The sequence below is a fragment of the Papaver somniferum genome, chromosome 6, assembly GCF_003573695.1.
Source record: "Papaver somniferum cultivar HN1 chromosome 6, ASM357369v1, whole genome shotgun sequence".
NCBI lineage: Eukaryota > Viridiplantae > Streptophyta > Magnoliopsida > Ranunculales > Papaveraceae > Papaver > Papaver somniferum.
In genome coordinates this window covers 137,935,321-137,945,843 of record NC_039363.1, presented here as the reverse complement: position 1 = coordinate 137,945,843, position 10,523 = coordinate 137,935,321, and the positions used below count along the sequence as shown (strand labels likewise).

Here is a 10,523-nt window from a genome sequence, read left to right as displayed (position 1 = left end):
AGACGTCCTCTTTTGTCGTTACTGGTGTAGCTGCCTATTCGGAGAGGAGAGTAACCTAATTAGGAAAAATCTCTTATGGCCGCTCAGTTTAAAGTCTTCTTTGGGATTGAGAAGCTCTAGCGTGTAACGTTGGTGGGAAACTAGATAATTGCGGTTTATCTTTTGTTTTCGATTGATTTGATTGACTAACAGTGGTTGAAATCTGATTGCACCTACTTTGTTTATTCTTGATAATCTTCTCTTCTGATATAAGATTCACTCAAACTAGTTCAGAGTTTCGACAGGATCGTTAGACTGTTGTTAGTTCTAAAGACGATCTTGTGATAATCCATTGTTAACAGACTCTGTTATGTGCGTGATTGATCACAAGAGATTCAAGTGATTGTGTGCAGGTTTTTATTGAAGATTTAAGAATATTTGAAGACAAAGAAGATATTGAAGATCTGACTTGGGTTTTATAATCTTTGGTGTGCACAATACTTGTTTGGGTAAAAGAGGATCCAATTAATAATCGGTTTATCCTTGTGGTAGATTGGATTGATTAATTGAGTAGATCGGAATCAACATGGTTCTTCGGATTAAAGGTGTTTTTGGCTTAATCTTAAACGATTACCTTTGGGTGATTGAACATAAGATAGATCTAGACCCGACGAAGGAGTTTATGTTGAGATAAATGGAAGAGTCTTTGTCCGACTCATATCACTTGGTTGAATAGAGTTGATACCAAACAGATTTGTTGTTCCTTTACTGTTTGAAATACGAACCAAAGGAATTGTTCCAAGTACGTGACTTATTTATAAGTTGGAGGCGTGGGAATACAGACGGAACTAGGTGAACTATAGGTTTAGTTGCTTGGTCTCAACTATACGAAGTTAGGTGTAATTTTGTGTAGCGGCTTAACCCTGAGAGTATTCAATTCTGGACAAGGTCCCAGGGTTTTTCTGCATTTACAGTTTCCTCGTTAAAAAAATCTTGTTGTGTCATTTACTTTATATTTCCGCATTTATAATTAAACTAAATAACACAAACGTCAATTCTTATTTACTTGATAAGCAATCCTATTGTGTTTGGTTAAGTCCGAACCTTTGTATCAAGTAAACATACTTTGTTGTTGCATTGTCTCGATCTCGTATCCATAGACGATCACACGAAGTGTGAACCGATTAGTTGTATTGTCTCGACTCAGTCCATAGACAATCATTTTCGGAGAAAGGACTTATAGGTAGGAATTTTTTTAGCTTGTGGTATATTTGGGTACCCTCGCCTTTTCAATTGGTATCAGAGCAGACAAACACGAAAAGATCTAACAACCTGTGTTTGGTGTGATCCAACCTATAAGAATTGAATCCAAAGGATGATTCAGTTAACGTAATAACAGGATTTGACTACTTTATAAGATCATGGTGGAAATCACGTATGAAGTATGTAATACTCTTATTCCTAAACATGTTAGGAATTATGCTTATGTATATCTTGAGTTACTTATATAATCCTTTGATAGACATAGGATTGTATATCGTTATGTTGAGTAACAATGATACTAAGGCCTATGTAACAGGTTGTATCTTGAAAATGCATAAGAGCCCTCTTATGATTTGTATGAACCATGGATATTGTGTTCTTGTTAAATCTGGAATCTTAAATATATTTTGGATGGCCTACCAAAATATATACATGCACATTTTCAGATGCAATTCTGTCAATGTTTCGTCATCTAGGGTGCGACTTTGGAAAATATGTATTCCTACAAGGAATAAGTTTTCAGTTAATAATTCTATTAACAATGGATTGCTTCATACACCTCACAACTGTTTTAATGAAGAAAGTGATCTTTTGAAATATTACATGGTTTATGATTCTGATGATATTTTTAACAAATATCATATTTTGTTCAATTTTATTTTTGTATAATCTAGTAAATTCTTGAATAAATTTCAAGTGATATTATCACATTCTGGCAATGAAAGAGTACACAGATTATTGGACAAAAACATGGAATCAACTCTAAATAAAGATCCAGTCCATAGAAAACCGGTTTTCCAAAAGAAGGACCTAGATACAAAATCGGAATTGTTTCCCCACAAGCCACGGTTTCCGATTTTGAGAGTTTTTCCTAAAACTAGTTATTTCCGATTTTTGATGTCAAGTCTTCCTATAAAAGATAATCTCTTTCTATGTGTTCAAAAATATTGGGGAAGATTGCTCAAAACCGTAACTAGGGTATTTCATATTTTCACAAGTATGAGAAAAAAGAAAACAAGATAAGAAATCTCTGGAATTGACAAGTTTTTCTTGAATCCGTTTATATCTCCTGAAGATGTTGAGAAAATCAAGAATCCACACTTGATCAAAGGGAAGCATGACTTTACAAACTTTGTAGATAGCACATGTTTTGGAAGATATCAAGCCTTGAAGGGAGTTAGCTTCACTGAAGAAAAAAGATTCGATCCAGATGTTTCAGAAACCAGTTATGTGAAGTTTGTTCGAGATCGAATATGGGGAAATATGTTCGGTTTTGAAAAATACTATCCTGATGTAGTAAGAATCTTTTATGGTAATATTCACAATATTGATCATAAAAACCTTACTTTTAACACTTTGGTTGGAAGTACGTTTCTTCATGTCAACAGAAAGATGATATCAGAAATCATCAACTACGGGGTGAAAGGTCATACGATCACTGGTTCTGAAACTGAGCACGATAACATTTCAAAAATTATCACTGGTAAGATTTTTGAATGGAAAAAGGGAATAATGATAACCAAAGACGTTCTCTTACACTTAAGGATCTTCGGTAAACTTGCCGTACCAACCCTCTATGCTTGCTCAAGAGATTCCTCTCTTTGGAATAAGGATTTTGCTGAATTGGTTTTTTACCTCCTTGAAGGGAAGAAACAAATTGATATTTGTGGAATAATTATCAATCAAATATTTAAAATCATTGAATCCCTCAATGTTACAAGATTCCATAGAAATCTTGGACATCCCTGTCTCATCACCAAGATGTGTGAAAGAGCAATACAGAACTGCTTTGGAGATGAGAAAGTTACTAAAACTGTCTCTCAAGAAATCATTAACCGAATGGGTGGAACTCAAAAGGGATCAAGTATCTCATATGATCAAATCTATAGTAACGGAGATCTCATGTTTCACATTTTGCGTCTTGGAAGACAATTAGACTGTATTCAGAGACAATTGATGTTTGTATACAGAAATGATCCAGAAACTCTTAAAGGAATCGTAACGATCAATGATGAGTTCCTAAAAGGAGAACAAGAAGATGTCTCAGAAGAAGATTCTGAGGTGCAAGTAAAAGAAGATTAAATCTCTTCGAGAAAAAGGAAGGAAAAATAGACAGTAGTTTTTGATTTATTTCAATAAAGTCTATTATGAATAAAACTATCTTTTATGAATAAAGTTATTTGATTTATAATTTTTCTTGTGATAGTTTTCGATTTACATAGCGCTTGTGCTTGAATGCTTTTATCTTACTGCTATGTATGTTTATGGGATGTTTGATTTCGGTTTTACTACCTTAATATTCGATCTCATATATTGTGATCCCTTGTGGTTTGGGTGAGTTTTTGATTTAACAAGATTAAGTTATAGCCCATGTTGGTAGGCTTTATCAAAGAATCATGAGGGGTTCTGGTAGAAACAATATGTGAAAAAGTCACAATATATTGAATCGGTTTTGGTTTAGCATAAAAGCATATGTGTTTCGACGGTTTTCAACTTTTGCTTGCAATTGTTAAACCGATTTTCAACCTTTGTCTGGTAAAGGTTGGTTGTTGTTATTCTTTTGTTTATGCATAAGGATGATAACATGATGATATTTCGATATCAATTCTCTCTGGACGAAAATGCAAACATATTGGAGAAGTGGATGCGAAATCTTAGGTAACAATCCTGTTAGTTAATTGTTTTCCTGTTTAAGAAAAGCTTGAGTTTATATCATACATATTTATTGCTTTTGCTTAACAAAATTTCGGTACAATTGATGTCTATTCCATGATGTGTGTGTGGATGTGTGTGATTCAATTGGTTCCGGTTAAGAAAAACTATTGTTATCTTACTTTATTGTGTGGTATCAATTGTTTAGGCTTACAAAATTTTGGTACAATTGATGTTGTGTGTGATTCAATTGGTTCCGGTTAAGAAACAAGAATTACAATAGCAAAAGCTGATAATATTATGCTTGTTTTGTATTTTGTAGGTATTTTGGAGTCATGTGATAAGAAAGAAGAGTAAAAAGATCTCAATTTTCTATTTGGGAGCCTTATGTGTCGGTGAACTTGGAATTGACTGATTCGAATTGTGTAAAGACACGACACTCTAACGTGTCAAAGAAAAAAATACTGCAGCACCATTATCATACTGCTCATGGCAGCCAGTTACTCTCACCAGAGAATTACTAAAGAGAGCCAATTGTTCGTTAAGGGCCACCATCCCCTTTGCTTCATAAACCTAGCAGCTGAAAATCAGGTCGAGCAACTCTGTTTAATAACCAAGTTCTCTGCCAAGGTTCTCTTCCTTGTGTTGCACCGAGTTCTTCCCATTGCCAAGCCGTGACGCAAATGGTGCTTATGTGCCAAGTTAAGGAAGCTGTCAGGGTCACGAACTGTTTTGGGTTCAGGCAGAGTTCAAACCGATACAGGTCTGAAGGAGTTCTTACTGCCGTTGAAATGGGAAGAGAATAAAGATGAACAGAGAAGGATACAAGGCACTCTTTGAGTTCTGTGAGAATGGGTTAGTCTTGGCTCAAGTCGGCAGAGATTTGTTGAAAAGAAATACTATACAGTGTTGTCTGCCAACGATGATTGTTACTGAATTGACGGGTCAATGAGTTCTGTTAAAGAATGGGTCTCTATTGAATTCAAGTCTGATGAGTTCTGGGATCGGTCAGAGAACATTTTAGAAGCCGAGAACATCATGGAGTTGGTGGTACAGATTACAAAGGATCTTTTCTGACTTGTTCACCGAAAGTGCAGGGAAGAAAGAAATGTGGCTCATTGGTTGTGAATCGAAATGAAATTAGAGCTTTGAATGAATGGGTTTGTTTTAAATTGTATGAATTGTGCAGGGAAGGAGATGTGTATGGGCTTAGGAAACACAGCAAGCTCGGATCGGAGTTACCAGTATCTGGCACACAAGGTGTTTGTGAAAAGACCCGACTGATCAATTCAATTTCAGTCACGACAGGTGGCCCCAGGTTTGCCATCAGCTAGCCATGATACTACTGGTGTCCACAAATGGTCAAGGCAGAGATGTCAGGAACTAGTGAAAGTTGGGTTGTGGATTTGAGTCGAGTTCTAGCTTTACTATAAGCCGAGAAATCAGTAAAAAAAGCAAAGTTTATTGTTGCCAAGAGTTCAAGCCGGCAAAGTATGAGTGCCTATGACTGATCGAGATGGGTTGGAAGAAGTTTACAACAACACGTAATTGGCCTAGGGTCTGGTTTAGTGATCAAGTTCAGGATGCGAGAATGCTACCAGTCAAGCTACTTTGCCACTGCACCAATGTCAGCTAGCCATGAGCCTGTGAGTCTCAATTGGTTCGTGGGTGTGGTCAGAATGGAATTTAATGTAAAGCAGAAAGAGGAGAAACGTGCGGAATGAGTTTAAGGATAGTTTTCTTGTCATGGAAATCAGTAAAGTGTGGAGCTTGTTGCCGTTGATATTAAGTGATGAACGATGGCTGATTAATGTGTGTTTCAGAAGTGTGATTGATTAGGAAACTTCAAGCTGCACCTGATTCGGTTTTACAGGATTGTGGAGCAAGTTTAAGAGCTATAAAAGGGAAGGGAAGCTACAGAACCGACATCATCCTTATACCCCCTTCACGCCTGTTTTACATCTCCAACAGAGAGGAGCTCTCTGCTCCTCTCCAAAACCCTCCTCACAGTTCACAGCATACATACATCTCATCCACCACCTGCATCTCCACCAGAACCACCTCCATAACACCCTGTTTCCATCACTATCACCTGCATTCACAGATCACTTTCCACCTGCATATTACTACCATCTTTTCACATCATCTGCACTCCATATACCACCAGCACCAGCTACATCACTACAGGGTTGGCAGTTCACAAACCAAAGCCAGCTACAGCACCAAATCTGCAGCAGTTCATTCGCGATCACCGTTTCATCCGCAGACAACATCAGCACAACACCATCACCATCTGTCTGCCGCAATACCACCATTCCACCAGTCCACCTGCTGTTTATTTGGTTTGCTTAATTGGTTTTGAATCTGTATTTTGATTGTTTGCCATGAACTCCAGTAGCTAAATAATTGTTTGGTTAGGGTTATTTCAAAACTATGTGACGTGTTTTTGATATTTTATCAATTTGATCTTTCTTTTGAATATTGTTTTATTGCTTGTCTTCTACTATGCGTATGACCATGGATTGTTTGCGAGTTGTTTGAGTGGCCAATCAAGTATCTTGTTTGCGATACTAAAGCTAGGTTAACGAGTCTTAATCCATAATTGTTAGGATGATGTAATCATAAGTAGCAAAGCATCAACGTTGCAATGGGATGTTGTGGATTTTGATATGTATTTGACAACCCTAAGTTAACATGTCGAACTTACGTGCATGTGGTTAGGATCAATCCGACTCATAGAACATATCGGTTAGTTAAGTTACACTAGAGAGCTTATTCAAAGTGGCTTGATTGACTAGACACGAGTAGAGAACTTATTCTACGAAGTGACTTTGGAGTTTAATGGACTTGTTGAACTTATAACTTATCTAGGATTGTTAATAAACGTATTTTGAAGAAGATTCATGTTCACTAGTGGAGAAAGAACCCCTAATCACTCTCATCCTCATTGTCACTTTCATATTTGTTTTGTTGTTTTTGCATTATTCATATTTTCAGAAATTAAATCGATAACTTTAGCTCAACTCTCCCTTATGAACGAACCTGCTTATCATTGTGTTATTCATTAGTGTAAGAAAAGTAAGGAATATATTTTTTGCGAGTTTGACACCTCATAACCTTCTCAATGTTTTACTAATTTTCCATAATTTAGACACCTCGTAACCTTCTTTTCAGCTCAAGTGGGGTCTAAATTGATGGGAAACATCCCAACGATCAAGACATACAAATTTGTCGCATGGTCTTCAAAATTTAACCAAATTCTATTGTTTAGGGCCTCAAAAGGGGGTTTTAGGAAAGTTATTGTTTTCTTGATAACTTCTTCGTTAGGAGTCCGTTTGGGTCGCTGTTTGTGGCATAGAATGTTATTTATAGAGTACTTTTATTATTTTAGATACGGTCCGCGAGTTATAACCCCAAAGGTGTCACTATCCATATACAAAAACTCCAACAAAACAAATTGTTCACAAAAACCCCATTTAATATAAACTGTCTATATTACCCTTCTAGTTTAAATCACCCCAAAAAAAACAAAAATCAACCACACTTTAATTCTTATTATATTGTCACCCCCAACAAGAAATAAACAACCACCAATAAGCACCGCCGCCACCGATAACCACCGCCGCCACCGCCACCACCTCCGACCACCGCCAACGCCACCTTCCGCCACCGCCGCCACCGACCACCGCCGCTCCGCCACCACTGACCACCACCGCCCCACCACCGACCACCGCCGCCGCCACCACCAACCGCCACCGCCGCCACCGACCACCACCGCTCTGCCGCTCCCCGCCGCCGCCCGCCGCCGCCACCGATACTGCGCAATTGCACCACCACTGCCAGCCACCCTACCATCCAGCACCACCATTGTCGACCACCACCGCCACCACCTACGACCACCACCACCACCACCACCACCGATACTACGTAATTGCACCACCAATACCAGCCACCCTACCATCCAGCACCACCACTGTCGACCATCGCCGACCAAAACCAGCACCACGACCGCCCACCACCACCACCTCCCAAAAATACGATGAAACCGATTTTGGTTTCATCATAAATACGATGAAACCGATTTTGTTTTCATCTTGGTTTCGTGAGAAATCACCGGCAAGAAATTTTTTAAGAGGTATTATACATCTTCATGGATAGAAATACATTTTTGAAATACGATGAAACCGATTTTGGTTTCATCATAAATAAGATGAAACCATAATTGGTTTCTGCGCTTCAACAGCAATACCACCAGTTATGTCTCAAGACCCATTACTCAACTTCACCAGGTATATCTTTCCATCTAGGTTTACAGGCAATTCCTCATTGTATTGCAGCACTTCATTGCACCTGCAACTACAAATTCACTTCAAATCCCATACCCACTGCATTACTGCCTTCCATTTCAGTTCAAGCTCATACCTGAACACCACAAATGCTCCATCTCAGGCTCAGTTTGATCTTCAACTGGACCTGCAATATCCATATTAATTCAACCAGAGCAACACCAGTTCCTCCATGGATTCTGATTATCACCAGCTGCAGTTCATAATCACCACCAACATAGGCATCTCAGTTCTTCTCTACACTCTCAACCTGCAATTGTACTTAAAAACCATTCTCAAGCATCAGCTCAAACCATTCTTCATAGAGAACCAACTCAAAGCCAACACCAGTACCACCTTCTCTATAATATTAACTTCAGCTACAATCGGAGCTTACTAGCAGCATCAAATGAAACTCGTCACAAGACCCTGTCACTGCAATAACCATATAAAACCCATCACTGCAATAACCATATCAACAATACCAGCAACTACACTTGCACACTGCCAATCTGAAAGCAGCGGCAGCAACATCTTCTAGCTGACTCTACTCAGCTCCACAATCCAATTCACCACCTGCAATTGCTTCCCATTTCAACTGTAAGAAAAATTATAAGAGATATTATACATGTTCATTGATAGATGGAACCAATTTTGGTTTCATCATAAATATGATGAAACCATAATTGGTTTCATCATAAATAAGATGAAACCATAATTGGTTTCGTCATAATTCAACTGCACATGTACATGAACCTGCATGTTATTGATTCATTGACCTCCACATGTACATGAACCTGCATTTCATACTTTTATGACATAAATAAGCAATTTCTTATTACTTAGCACATGGTTAATGAACAAGCTGTAGACAAGTTCGAAGTCTCTGATATGATTTTTGTGACTATCAACACAAATCAAACATCCATTGTTGATTACATCGCATTTTACTAGCTACGAACGTAGGTCAACATATACAGAGTTTATAACCAAACAAGAACAAAGATATCATGACACCTAGGAGAGTATAATCGGGCGAAAGTCATGCATATTGTGACAAATGAAATTCTTAAGCATGAGATTTATTTAATTTCAAGGTTGGATAGGCTACAAACACTAAACAATTAAGATGCAAGCAACTTCCTGACACTGGCAGCATGTAGATTAAAGAAAAAATTGAACAAGGAGAATTGAGTTACCCGTGGCATATTCAACTAGTTGAATAAGCTCAGTGTCCCTAACTTGGACGATAACATATGAAGTAGTGGACACAGCTGTGATGTTACCAAAATCATTGACTGCAGCTTCTTTACAGATGTTTTTTGTCTTGTCCAATTTAGCTTCTCCAATTCCCCTATATTCCAAAGATTTCAATGTTGATAACTTCTTCTCATGCTCAATATTTTCCCCTTCAAGAGCCTAAAAATCAAGCAACATATAACACATATAAGCAATCATTAAGACTAAGACTAATGCTCCACGTTACATTGAAACTCAACAAGACACCTAATGGCTTCACAAGCAAATTAAAATCTGAATTATCAAAGGTCAAATTTCCAATTTATAATGAATTCAATGTTCAATATCCTAGTCTAGTGGTTCTCAATTTTGTGTCACAAACAAGCAGTACAATTCTGCATACCTTAACTTCCTGGTGTAGCTTCTTCTCCCATGCCAAGAGTTGCTCCAATGTGGAAAATTGACTCTTCGGACCTTGTTCCACAAGCGCGCCGGTATCCAATCGATACTAAATATCCAAAGGAGGTTTTGATATCTAGCTTGAACTCAAATTTGTTGAAAGACAGTTTCTGGTCAGTCAAAATGTGAAACCCCAATCAATCCTAAACCCAAATAAACTTAATTTTCATTCAAAAACAAAACTACAAACTTTTCATTTAGATGGGCACGACTAATTTCAAGCAGATTAGAGACAGGCTCACCAGCAACAACAACTTTCTCAAGATAGTATTTGATACAAGCAACAATTTGAGCAAGATCTTTATGTCTTACCACCAATTTCATATTTGCTATCTCACCACCACCTCCGCCGCCACTGCCGCCATGATTATGAACAGACTTATTACCCAGTTCCATATGCATCCTAATCCATCACCTGCAGTTCAGTTTAGCTTACAGTCACTACTGCCATCAACAAATCCATCTAAGTCATAACCTAGGAACAAAACAAACAATCAAATCTATTAAAACCCAACACCACAAAACCCATTTCAGTTCAACATCTCTTCTTGTCGATCGACAACTCAATCCACCGCAGAATCATCTCAACCAATCACTACCACCATC

The 10,523-nt window shown here is 37.9% G+C and overlaps 1 pseudogene; it reads right to left on the bottom strand.

The window, feature by feature from the left end:
- Window positions 1–8,982: 8,982 nt before the first annotated feature.
- On the bottom strand, window positions 8,983–10,313 carry LOC113291559 (annotated as a pseudogene).
- Between the last annotated feature and the right edge of the window lie 210 nt (window positions 10,314–10,523).